Consider the following 14,059-nt stretch of genomic DNA (forward strand, 5'->3'; position numbering starts at 1 on the left):
CAGAGACCTGTAATGTAACAAGATCCTCCAAATATTTTTTTATGTACATGAGATTTTGAGAAGCGCTTAAACATAGAGTATTTTCTCATTCTTATTGGCCTCTATAATAGGTAAGTCAGCTTACTTCTTCCATTTCTATCCATCGTACTATCCCTCTATGTCTCAATACAGATACGCATACATACAGGCACATACATATATCTATCTATGTGTTTGCATGTGAATTTATATGTATACTCATTATATGTATGCTTTGTGTCAGGCAGTATGATAAAAAGTTAGGTTTGTTAGTGAACAAGATAGTCTTTGCTCTCCTAGAATTTGAAATTACTGGAGGACAAGCACCATAATCAAAAGGGGAATCTCTCTGAAGGCCTAAGGTTGAACCAGAAATAAGTTGCAGGGGGATTCACAAGAAAGAAGGTAGACATCCCACCTGAAATTCATGAATTGGTCTTTCTACATAGCCAGTGGTAAAGTCTGATGAGAAGTCTCAGCTTCATAACATTAAAAATTTATTTCCATGGGCTTGGGGAATCCTGTGAGTCCATGGGTTGTCAGTTGAATCTGCTCATACAATAATTCTTGAGGCGTCTTGGTCTAGATTAAATTCACTTTGGTGTGAGCTCAAGGGAGCCTCTAATTGTTCCACTAGAGGATTCAGTTTATAGCCTCGCCTCCTAAACTATACTAGGTGAATGGAATTAAGAACTCTTACTCAAAGTGAAGCTTGTTAATTAGAGCTTATTTATTACTATACTTTGTAATCGTACAGATTATAATTATCATTATGTCATATATTACAACTATATGGTAATATCAATAATTATTGTTCTTTAGGTACTAGTAGATTATTATTCAATAGATAGTAAATAATATCACATAATTATATGTAATTATAATTTATAATATATTATTCATGCATCATAATCAGATTTGTGAATGGTTTTGATTTTCTATTTCAAAATATAATAAAGTTTAAAGCTTGAGCTTTCCTCACAGATGTGATTCCTGGGTTGATTGTTTCTCTATTTTGTAGCCCGATCTCTCATCTAATAAGTTATTTACCAAGAGGTCAGTACATAAATGAGTTCCATAAAGTCCTCCAAACTGAATAGCACGTTGTCTCATATTGCATTGATACATAGAAGTTTTGACATTTTTAAAACCTCTGATAACAGAGGAATAAGGAAGCCAGTTTGCTAACCTAAGAAAAGTAAACTTTTTTGGTGGGCTGAGGAAGTTAAGGAAACTGGCTCTACCTGGGTATATTGACTGATTTACATGCTTGCATTTACTTTTAAATTGTGTGGATATTGAAGTCTTCTCTCTCTTTATAGCTATGTTTTATTCACAGCAAAGCATAAGGACCATTTTGAGGGGTTTATTGATTGGTGAGCATTTGCTTTGAGTATTCAGGAATCCTATCTGGACACCATGCCACCACGTGGGAGAAGTCCTTTCATAAGCTTACAAGATAGGTACTGTCATTATTACTATATTTTTAAGGGTGGAAACTAAAGCTCAGTAGTATTTATCACTTGAGCTTGGGAAGAAATGTTTTACCCAAAAGAGGCTGCATAGGTCAAACACTTAAATACATCCAATGTATATTCACCTAGATTAATTTATTGCTCTTTACCCAGTCTGAAGGTGGTAATAGGATACCCCAATTTTCTTTGGGAATATTTTATCTTACCATATTTTTTTTCAGCTACACATATTCTTAGCTATCTTTTGTCTGAATTAGTATGAAATTAAATATTTTTTTCATTTTTTTAATAGCAGCTTTATTGTGGTATTACTTCTATACCATACAATTCACTCATTTAAAGTATGAACTTCAAGATTTTTAGAAGTATTCCACTTATTTTATTTTATTAATTAATTTTTAAAGTGTATAATTGACACATAATAATTGCAAATATTCATGGGGTACAATGTGATGTTTTAATATATTATATAATGACCAAATCAGGGTAATGACCTTATCTATCACTTTAGATGCTGATCAGTTCCATGTGGTGATAATATTTAGAATCTTCTCTTCTAGCTACCTTGAAGTATATGCTACATTGGTGTTTGCTATAGTCACTCTATTGTGTGATAGAACACCAGGACTGATTCTTCTGGTCTCACTGTAGCTGGCATTATCAATTTTTAAGGAATCCTATTCTAATTTAATTAGTCTCTGGACATGGAATATGGTTTATTTTCCTTTTTATTTTGATATAATTTATTTTGTTTTTTTTATCACCTTACTGAAAGATTACCCACTTGCTAGCTATGTAAACCTTGGTGGGTTACTTACCAGCTCTGGGTCTCAATTTTCTCATCTAAAAATGGGGTAAATAGCAATCATACATACGTCATAGGGTTGTTATAATAAATAATCAGTTAATTTTTAAAAAGTTACTATAACAGTGCTTGGCACATAATGAGAGCAATGTGTTTGCCAAGAAAAAATTAAAAAGAGATAATATGTCCAGAAAATTAGCTTACGTTTTTTCTAGATAATTTCTAACTAACTTTCTTTAATTGTGAGAAATTGAAATAGCGAGGCACAGTGGCTCATACCTGTAATCCCAGCACTTTGGGAGGCCAAGGTGGGCAGATAGCTTTAGACCAGAAGTTTGAGACTAGCCTGGACAACATGGTGAACCTACCCCCCATCACCACATCTCTACCAAATAATACAAAAATTAGTCAGGTGTGATGATGCAAACCTGTAGTACCAGCTACTTAGGAGGCTAAGGTGAGAGAATTACTCAAGCCGCAGAGGTTGAGGCTGCAGTGAGCTGAGATTGCACCACTGCTCTCCAGCCTGGGCAACAGAGTGAGATCCTGTCTTAAAAAAGAGAGAGAGAGAGAGAGAAATTGAAAAATTGAAACACAAAATGCTGGACCCTCAGTAGAAAAATCAACATTTTTTTTTTAGAACTATTTTCAAGGGGTTATTGGGAGGGTGCCATAGGGCTCATAGCCCTTCCCTTCTAGGCTATAATTCTCCTACACAGGTGTCAGTTATTGAAGGGCTGGCAGCATAACGGAGAATCTTCCAGAAAGTTGGTGACTGATAAATGTTGTCTGAATTAATGAGCATTTAACTCATTCTTTCTCAGTAATTATCCTGGAATTCTCAGCTTGGTCAAACACCCCCTTTTCCAGATGTCCCTAGTTAGTCCAGATCCTTGTGACCACAGCAGTCAACCACAAAGTCACTGTGGTGGGAGAATTCTGACATAGCTAGGAGTGCCTGGAAGAGGCAGAGGTTGATAGATGGTAACTTCCAGAAACCACACCACCAACTTCTGCATCTTCCAGTTAAGTAATTTGAAATAAACTTTTGAAAATGAGATGACTTCAGTATCCTGTTTGTATTAACATGAAGAAGCACATCAAAGTATTTCATGCGAAATAATAATGATAGGATAATCCTTGGAATTTTAAACCATTTTGTCCAATGAGTGGGTTTTTTAAAAAATATTTCTCTAGAGAAGTTCAATATTTAAAAAACATTGTTCAGCACATGTTTATTGAACAATCAGCAAAATAAAATAATCTGTTGTCCACATTCAAAGCATTTTTTGAAAGTTGTAGATAAGTATTTTTAAAATATTGCCATTGTTTTAAAAATATTTGCTGATGTCCTGGGTTCTTAGGGAGATAATGCACTTAGCATATGAGTGTTCATGAATTTTAGTGTCATTATTGTTATTGCTATTATTACTGGTATTCTCATCTTTAGTAGTTTCCATTCCTCACCCTTCTACTTCTTACCATCATCCTTTTAGGTCTAATTGCAATCTTCCATGGCTTGCTCCAAGCCTGGCTTTTGGACTCATGCTGCTCCCTACACCCCCAAGTCCAGCAAGGATTTTTGGTTGGAATTTTTGCCAGAAACCAAGCTTTAAATCTTGTTCATCACGTCCTCTAACTGGTAGCTAAATGGGATCAGCAAAACTAACCCAACAGCCACTTTGCACACACTTTAACCTCCAATGAAGTTATGGCAGTTGTGTCTCCAGCATTATGTCTAAGAGAGTCATGGGGGGAAGATGAAGAGAATATGGGAAGAACAAAGTAGGTAGCAAGTTGATAAAGTTATGAATGAAAGCAGAGTAAAGGTGGGCAAATGAATATGAGAAGGGGTCTGTTCCCTACTGAGACAGGTCACTGGTGGAGAAAAATATGTGGAAAGGTACAAAGGCCTAGTGAAGTAAACACGGGCACAATCTCTTTTCTTCTAAGAGTCTTTCAGTTTTCCTTTCATTAAATGTTTTTCTTTTTGAAAATGACATCTCAGAAAATTGTCTTTTTTTTTTCCCATGACATCCTTGTTAGATCTCTAGGATATGATACTAATATAAGGAAACCTATCGTGAGATGTATTATGAGACCAAAGAAAACCAGTGGGTGACGTATTTCCTTTTGACTATTAGCTGTTGTGGCTGCACTCTGTGATGAAAATTATGGATAACATAGGATAAAGGCAATATTTAAAATATTGTCTTTTTTTTTTTTGAGATGAAGTCTTCCTCTTGTTGCCCAGACTGGAGTGCAGTGGTGTGTTCTAGGCTCACTGCCACCTCTGCCTCCCAGGTTCAAGCAATTCTCCTGCCTCAGCCTCCCAAGTAGCTGGGATTACAGGTGCCCACCATCATGCCTGGATAATTTTTGCATTTTTAATAGAGACAGGGTTTCACCATGTTGGCCATGCTGGTCCTGAACTCCTGACCTCAGGTGATCCACCTGCCTTGGCCTCCCAAAGGGCTGGGATTACAGGCATGAGTCACCGCACCTAGCCTGTTTTTAAAAATGTTGTTGATGTCCTGGGTTATTATGGAGATATGCACTTAGCATATGAGCGTTCATGGGGTAAAGTATATTTGTTCTCAGTGCCTGTATTCGCTTGCTAGGGCTGCCTTAACAAGATACTACAGACTGGATGGATTAAACAATGATAATTTATTGTGTTGGAGGTCCAGAGCCTGGATGTCTAAGACGAAGGTGTCAGCAAGGTTGTTACCTTCTGAAGATTATGGAGAATCTTCCATGCCTCTCTCCTAGCTTCTGGTGGTTTGCCCACAATCTTTGGCTTGTAGAAGCATCACCCCGTGTCTGCCTTCATCTTCATATGGCATTCTGCCTGCCTGTGTGCCTGTGTCAAAATTTCCACTTTTTGTAATAACACTGGGCATATTGGATGAGGGACCTACTCTCCTCCATTGTGATTTCATCTTAAGTAATTAAATCTGCAATCACACTATTTCCAAATAAGGTCACGTTCTGAGGTACTGGGAGTTAGGACTTCAACATATGAATTTTAAGGGGACACAATTCAATCAATAACATTGCCAGTTCAGGAAAATTTAACTTAATTTACTGTTCTTGGAAACCTATCATTTAGGTTGAGGGTTCTTTCTTGGATAGGACTTCTTAATGAATAAAACCCATTAACTTAAAAACTTTTAATTAATAAAGTACCATTTCCAAGCTACCTACATAGAAACTTTCGCATGTATCTCACATGGAAAAACCTACCTATATTAAGTGAAAGTCGTCATCCAAGTAAATTTGTAATGAGTGAAGAGGGCACAGGTGAACACAGGAGTCCAAGTTGTTCCTCCCATACGTCAGTCCTAAAATCAAAAAGTCGTCTTTCAGTGTCAATGTCAGGTCCAAGTTGCCTGAAGAAATCCTAATGGTTTGTTTTTGTTTTTGTTTTTCCAAGATAATTACTGTCTGGGCTAATGGTCTGTTTTTGATAGACTGTTTCTATCTTGACTGGATAAATTCTTTCCAAGTCTGTCTTCCCCGCTTCTCCTATTGGTTAAAGGAAATCCTTTGTGAAGCTTGTCTGCAATCTCTAGATATGGGGTCTTAGAGGTAACAGAGAATCTACTCATTCTTTTCTGTACACTTCATCTTTAAGGAGCAGGGGAGGCTGAGGAGAGGTAATTCCATTTCTGTTTTATCTCTAGAATACATACACACACCCTATGAAAACATTTAGTCCTAACCAAGTATACTCCACACCTATCACCCTCTCCCTACCCCCGACACATGCACACACACACAAGCTCTCTCTTCCTGTGTTGTGGGAAACTTTTAGGGGCAGTTGCATATGAAATGTTCATTAAAACTGCCTGAGCAGTTTGAGGCTATTGTATTATACTTGAAAATGAAGAGTATCTTATTTTTAACATTGAACTGTTAACGCATGCAGGGAATTGGGAAGAAATGTGAGTCTGACTAATAGATGATTAGAGAAAAAGCCATAGGGTTAACTGGAGTACAAACAGCAAGAGAATCATGAAAGTAATTTTATTTGGAGTTTTTGAATAGCTAAACTTTCAAATTTGTTTTTTAGATTCTGGTAGGAAAATATACAAGCTGTTTCTCCTCCCCTAGAAAAAGCTGATATCAGAAATAAGTCAAAATTATAGGCATATTTTTTCCATTTACTAAAATTTTTATAGAATAAGGACTTCCAATTATCCAAGGAGGAATTTTGAATATTATGCATGTGTGCTTGCACGACTGAGAATTTTTGTGTCTATTTTTTGTAAAAAATATAAAATACATGTATTTATAGAAGGGAAAGTTTAAAAAGTAAAATTAAAAAGTAAAATAAGGTAAGGTGTGATTATTTATTTTGAGCTTATTTTAGATTTTTTCTTTCAAAATCATGAATTTAAAAGAAAATAGAATTTGTTCAAATATTTCAAGATTGCTTTTAATAAGTACCATCAAGGCACTATTCCTTTCTTGTGAGACCTTGCCCCTGGTTTCTGTGGCACCATGAGAGTGATTCAATAGGAGCAAATGAACAGTTACACACAAACACACACCCAGGCACACTTAAATGTTGGCATTCCTCTTTGCAAGTCTCACATCCTTAAAGACAGAGTTAATGTTTGTGCTAAAGATAGTGGTGTTCACTGAACATTCCGTTGCTGTCCATATTTCTCAACTTCCTTGCAATTATGCAGGACCTTGTGATTTGTTTTGGTCAATGGTTGTGTGTGGGAATGATGTGTAATGTTTGCCATTTTAACATAGCAGATGTGTAATGTTTGCCATTTTAACATAGCAGCCTACTCAGCTAATACAAAGGTTTTACACAGGATATACCACAACACGCTTTAACTGTTCAAATATCCACAATTTTATCCTCCTAGTGTGAAAAAGATCTAAAGGTATATTCTGACGGTCATGGACTCTCAGTCCTGGGTCATCTTTCTAGCTGGGGAAGAGGAGGAGGCTGACACATCTTTCTAGCTGGGAGGTCTATAATTTTTTAAAAGACAGACAAATTAGAGCAACTGGCCCATTGTAAGAGGACAAGGTGGCCACTTACATAGAATTTTAGGGTGCTAACTGATGCCTTTTTCACTTAGAGCACACTAGGGCTACACAGAATATTAATTATCTTAGCTTAATTTAAACACATTTTTAAACTTCCAGTTCACATGTTTAACATTGAAATGTTTAAGCATTTGAATCCTTCTGCTGCATTTTAAACATTCAACACTGGCAGCCGTTGCATTATCTCAACAGAAAATGCACCTTAAAATCAATTAGGCTCATTCCATTTGAATATGCAACTCGTGTTAAATAAAACATTTAAATATTCCCTTCAAAAATTAATGTTTGACAATTATTGGGCCTACTAAAATTATCTTCCAAGAAAGCAATTGCTCAAAGAAACAGCATAAGAGGAAGAAACTGGCCCTACTTCATGTTGCCGCAGGACAGCCCACCTTCCTCTCTGTACTGTGATGTTTGCAAGATTGCAGCTTCTATGACACTCAATAATTAGGAATATAATCAGTCATTTTCATTGCTGTAAATAGTGCATTGTAGAGTCCCCACCAGCATTCTGCTTCACCATCTGAGGTCCCAATTAAAATCAAAGGAGGAAGAAAGGATCTACTACTTGAAAGTATCCCACTGATTCATTGTTAAAAAAATTTTTTTTTGAATAGTTTTGTTCCAGTCATACCAGCTGGAAGTGATTTCCCTTTAACTATTAAATAGAACTTTCTCTTTTGGCCTTCGGTAACACTTGCATTTATCTCCGGCTTAGTTCATTGCAGCAAATGTTTCTAATATTTCAGAAAACTCCAAGTGCAAATCATTAATATAGAAACATGAAAGACATTTAATACCATTAATCCTTCCCCACAATTTAAAAGATTACATTTAAATTAGAATTTAAATATAGGATGAAATAGGATTAAAGATTAGGGCTATCTGCTTTCGAACCAAAGGTATAATTCTATGTATCTCTTGGGTACGGCAGCTAAGGAAATGCAAAAACTTTGTGTTTTCTTAACTCAAGGAGCTATTGAGAGGGGAGACCTGTTAGTTCTCTGCATCCAAAAGGCTGACTACATTTTTTTTTAATATATACAGATGTTCGTAGTTTGAAACATCAAGACTCATAGAGTTGAGCTGACAAATTTAAAACTCTGCAATTTTGGATTTACAAGCACTATGCTAAGCACTAGACAATAGTGAAGAAAACTGAACATGAATTGTGTCACCATGGTGCTTGAATAGTGATGGAGACAGAGATTACACTAATAATGTAAAATTATATTTGTGATAAGGACAGTATGTGGTATTTGGAGCCACATCATCATTTAGCCAAGGGATGTGATATATAACTTGCAGACCAGACAAACTTTCCTTGAGAGAGTGATGATAGAGATGAAATCTGAAGGTTTACTTTTAGCAAATGAAGTGGGAGGGGAGACACTGTAAGAATTTAGCAAATGAAGTGTCCAGGCAGAGACAACAGTATGTGTTAAGGACTTGTGTTCAGATGATATGCAGACATTGCATTTTTCAGCTCTCGAAGTTTGATTTGAGTCCTTTTCCATTATCTCCCATGTCTTTGCATGCGTAAATCTTCTTGAATATATGGCATGTAGTTATACTAACTGATTTGATGTTCTTGTCTACTAAATCTGTATTGTTTCTAAGTCTATTTTTATTGATTGATTTTCCTCTTTATTATGGGCTATATATTCCTGCTTCTTTGTAACGATGGTAAGTTTTAATTATATGCTAGAAAATGTGAATTTTACCTTTTTGGGAGTTGCATATTTTTGTATTTCTATGCATATTCTTGAATTTTGCCCTAGGATGCTGTTAAATTACATAGAAACAGTTTGCTTCTGTTTTTTGTTCTTAAGATTTGTTAAGTGGGACCAGAGTAGCCTTCAGTAGCCAATTTTGACCTTTTAGTAAGGTAGTAATGTTTTTTGTATTCTATCCAATGCCCCTTGAATTAAGAGGGTTTCCAGTCTCACCGGTGGGCACACAAGCTATTCTCAGCTCTGGGTGAGCCCTAGGGGTTATTTCCCCTGATCCTTTGGGTGTTTCTTTTTCCAGCCTTGGGTAATTTACTCACATGCATATCCTGATCAATATTTGCCTGAATACCCAAGGGGGATCAGACAAACATGCATGAGAGCCCTCCCTTCATGGCCTTCCTCAGGTCCATTTTGTCAGCGCATGCACACTATGTAAATTTGTGCATATTCAAAGAGGTTGAGGCAATGCGGAGTTTTTAAAGGCAAATGAGGAGGATTACCTAGGTTTTTTAATTTGTTTGTTTGTTTTTAAGTCAATCATCCTTGGCTACAAAGATCAATAAAAAGGGCAAATCAGTCCAAGGTTAAACAGAAAGTTGCTGGGCAGACGCCCTTGCAGAAGCATTTACTGGACAAGGTTGTGGTGACCTTTGTGCAAGGTTGTGGTTTTTGCAGTCTGTTTTTCTAGTTGTTGTTATCAGACAAACATGCATGAGAGCCCTCCCTTCATGGCCTTCCTCAGGTCCATTTTGTCAGCGCATGACACAAGTAACTCCATTTTGATTCTGACAGCTTTGACAGCCTTGTGAACTCTTGCTTCCTTGGCCTCCTTGAACTCTCAGCTCCATCTCCTCAACTCAGGGAAGTCAATGGACTTCTAGGTTCTTCATCTTTTTTTATTTTGTCCTGCTATAACAAAATACAAGAGACTGGGTAATTTATAAAGAAAAAAATTAATTTTCTCACAGTTCCGGAAGCTGAAAAATCCAAGATCGAGGCACTAGCAAGTTTATTGTCTGGTAAGGGTTGCTCTCAGCTTCCAAGATAGTGCTTGATTGCTGCATTCTCTGAGGGGAGGAAAACTGTCTTCTCACATGCATGGTAGAAGTAGAAGGTGGAAGGGCATTCTCTGAGGAGAGGAAAACTGTCTTCTTACATGCATGGTAGAAGGTGGAGGGGCAAGTGTGAAGCATCTTTTATAAGGGCCATAATCCCACTCACAGGGGAGGAGCTCTTATGGTCTAATTGCATGTTAAAAGCTCCACCTTTTAATACTTTCACATTGGCCAGTAAGTTTTAATACCTACATTTTGGAGAGGACACATTCAAACCATTGCACCCTCCCTATACTGCAGCCTGGAAACTCTTCAGGCAGTGAACTGATCCAACTACAGGGCTCACCTTGGTTGCTTTCCTTGTCACAGGAATTGCAATCCTGTGCTACCAGTGTCTACAAACCATTGTTTTATGTCTTGTTCACTTTTGTGGTTGTTTCACATGGAAGGGTAAATTAAGTCCCTGTTACTCCATGATGGCAGGAAGTGGAAGTTTGAAAGACTGATAAAACACCTATGTGGCTAGAATTACATGCTGCCAGATGAGACCAGAGGAGTAGACTAGCAGCCAGAAGATTTTCCAATCTGAAAAATATTAATGCATCTTTTTCTCTTTGCCTTTTCATATACACAATGTGTAGATGCCACCATAAGGCACCTGTTTACTTGGAGCAGGGGATGTGACATAAAAGAGATACAGAAGCATCCTTATGTTATTTTGATTATCATTTTTATTATTATTATTTGAGACAGAGTGATTCTGTCACCCAGGCTGGAGTTCAGTGGTGCAATCTCAGCTCATAGCAACCTCTGCTTCCTAGGTTCAAACAATTCTCTTGCCTCAGCCTCCCAAGTAGCTGGGACTATGGGTGCCCACCACCATGCCTGGTAATTTTTGTATTTTTTAGTAGAGACAGGGTTTCACCATGTTGCTCAGGTTGGTCTTGAACTCCTGACCTAAGGTCATCCACCCTCCTTGGCCTCCCAAAGTGCTGGGATTACAGGCATGAGCCACAATGCTCAGCCTGCTATCTTGATATTGAGGGTACAAGGTGAACTGGGAGACCTGGAGAGTCTAGCATGTAGCAAAGAGGGCATGGTACTTGGGGATTTGATATGGTCAAGGCTAGCAGAAAAGAAGGATGATGGGAACAGTAGCACTTTATGATAACTACTGGGAGAGTCCTGTAACAACCACTTCATGCACAGGTCAGCCAGGACCCACAGAACTCTGAGGGGTTTCAAACAGTCTTATTTCTCCATCCTCCAGCAGCATGAGATCTTGTGTTATCTTTACTTTTCTCATAAACTTCATTGTCATCTAGGAGGAAGGTTAAGAGAGGGTAAAAACTCTGATTTGGGATTTTCCTGGCTCATTTAAACAGCCTAAGTTACTTAGAGACTGTTTAAATGAGCATGCATCAAAATTTCTCCATCTTTTGACTTACCAGATTCTTTTTCCTCTGATACTTCTGAAGATGAGGTCTTTTAAGTAAATGAGGTCTTTTACTGATGAGGTATTTGAAGACCAGAACAGTAAATAGAAAATAAAGGAGTTTTTTATATTTTTATTTTATTAGTTTTTTTTTTAACATATCTGAATGTTGTGTGAGTAAATCTGCAACCTCACCATAAAGTTAAGAATTTCTGTTTTAATAATGGAGAGTCAGTTATGTTTTTTAAGCATAGGTAGTTGGTGTGAGGGACAGGATCATATTGGTGTTTTCAAAAGTTTGAAGTGCATTTCAGAAGTTCACTCAGCCAAAGTAAGTGAACTATTAAAGCTTAGAGATCTTTCAGAGACTATTAGGTAAATGCAAAAACTGATTGAAAATACTCAGATTTTAAGAAAATATTTATGATAATCCTTAGTATATATTTATATATATATTTATATAAATATTTATTTATTTATATGTATATTTATATCTGTAGAGTTTACCACTATTCCAAGGCACCTAGATGACCATGCTACTAATATAATAATGTTAGAAGAAAGGCAAATCTCATTTTTATAAATGCTAACCCATTTTGAATACAAACCACTATCTTTTAAAATTTCTCATCTCTTTTCAGAGGAAGAACCACCTAATCCAAGAAATTTAAAAAAAAAATTACAATAGTTATTTTTACCACATGTATCAAAGTGCATTGCCTAAGGCCATGTGCTCTTTCAGTAAGTGAAAATCCATAAAAATAATTCTATACTAAGAGGTATATCACCATTCTTTCTCAAGCTGGAGGCTCCATCCTTACCTTGGACATTCCCAAGTGTCCAATCCGATTGTTAACAACTGTCACAATTTATGAAGTTCTTTGAATATACCTTATCTGGATGGTTGGTAAATCAGAATAATAAGGATATTTGGCCCTTGAATTAATTAGTAGCTGCTTGATTTGACTAATCTCTTCTAGTCCCTACTACAGCTGGTACTATCTTATAAATCTTACTTAAGGAAATGGCTGACTCAAAGTTTTCTAGTCATTTTGCTTCTTGTTACCAATTGTATTAGTTCTGTCTCATGCTGCTAATAGAGACCTACCTGAGACTCGGTAATTTATAAAGGAAAGAGGTTTAATTGACTCACAGTTTAGCAAGGCTGGGGAGGCCTCAGGAAACTTACAATCATGGCAGAAGGGGAAGCAAACACATCCTTCACATGGCAACAAGAAGGAGAAGTGCCAAGCAAAGTGAGAAAAGCCCCTTATAAAACCATCAGATCTCATGAGAACTCACTATCATGAGAACAGCATGGGGGTAACCACCCCCATGATTCAATTACTCCCACCAGGACCCTCCCATGACATGTGGGGATTATGGGAATTACAGTTCAAGATGAAATTTGTGTGAGGACACAGCCAAATCATATCATCAGTGATCCCTTTTCTCATGTACCTAATGCAGGAAGAAAATTGAGGTTTTACATTCTGAAGTGCTATTCCATCTTTAAAAATCAGAACTTTCTTTATGCTTGAATGTCCCATTCCATATTTTAATGTAAGTGTTTTTCAATCAAGTAGATTTCTTTGTATTTTTTTTTTACACAGGTAATATTTGAATATATGATTGTTCAGAAATAATTGAAAGATATAGGTAAGTAAAATAGAATTAAAAAGTCACTTATACCAACAACAGCCTGGAAGTAATCACTGTTATCTTCCTCTTACTGTACATTCTTCAGATTTCATATTATTGTTATTTGTAAACATAAAGACATCATGCTTCTTTTGTTCAGCAATGTATTATGAACCTGCTTCTTTGCCAGTAAATATTATTTTAAAACATTATTTTAAAAGGGTGTTCTATTACATGAATATGCCTTACTTTACTTAATAAAGCCCTCATTTTTGGATGTTCAAGTTCTTTTAATTTTTTTTTTTTTTTTTTTTTTTTGAGACGAAGTCTTGTTCTGTCACCCAGGCTGGAGTGCAGTAGTGCGATCTCGGCTCACTGCAAGCTCTGCCTTCCGGGTTCACGCCATTCTCCTGCCTCAGCCTCCCGAGTAGCTGGGACTACAGGCGCCCGCCACCACGCCCAGCTAATTTTTTGTATTTTCGGTAGAGACGAGGTTTCACTGTGTTAGGCAGGATGGTCTCAATCTCCTGACCTCGTGATCCACCCACCTCGGCCTCCCAAAGTGCTGGGATTATAGGCGTGAGCCACCACGCCGGGCCAAGTTCTTTTAATTTTTTAAAAATATTGCAAACATAGCTACACAATTTAACAAACACAGTTGCAAAAACAGGTAAATGTTTGAGTGTATCATGAACTGCTTTCTTCAAATTAATTGGGAAATATGTAATGAATTGAGATGACTTAAAATTGACCCCTGTTGCCATTTTCCTTATCATGGAAAAGAGTAAAATATATGTTACCTTTCCAACCACATCATAGAA

This window comes from Macaca mulatta, chromosome 5, assembly GCF_049350105.2.
Source record: "Macaca mulatta isolate MMU2019108-1 chromosome 5, T2T-MMU8v2.0, whole genome shotgun sequence".
NCBI classification, from domain to species: Eukaryota; Metazoa; Chordata; class Mammalia; order Primates; family Cercopithecidae; genus Macaca; species Macaca mulatta.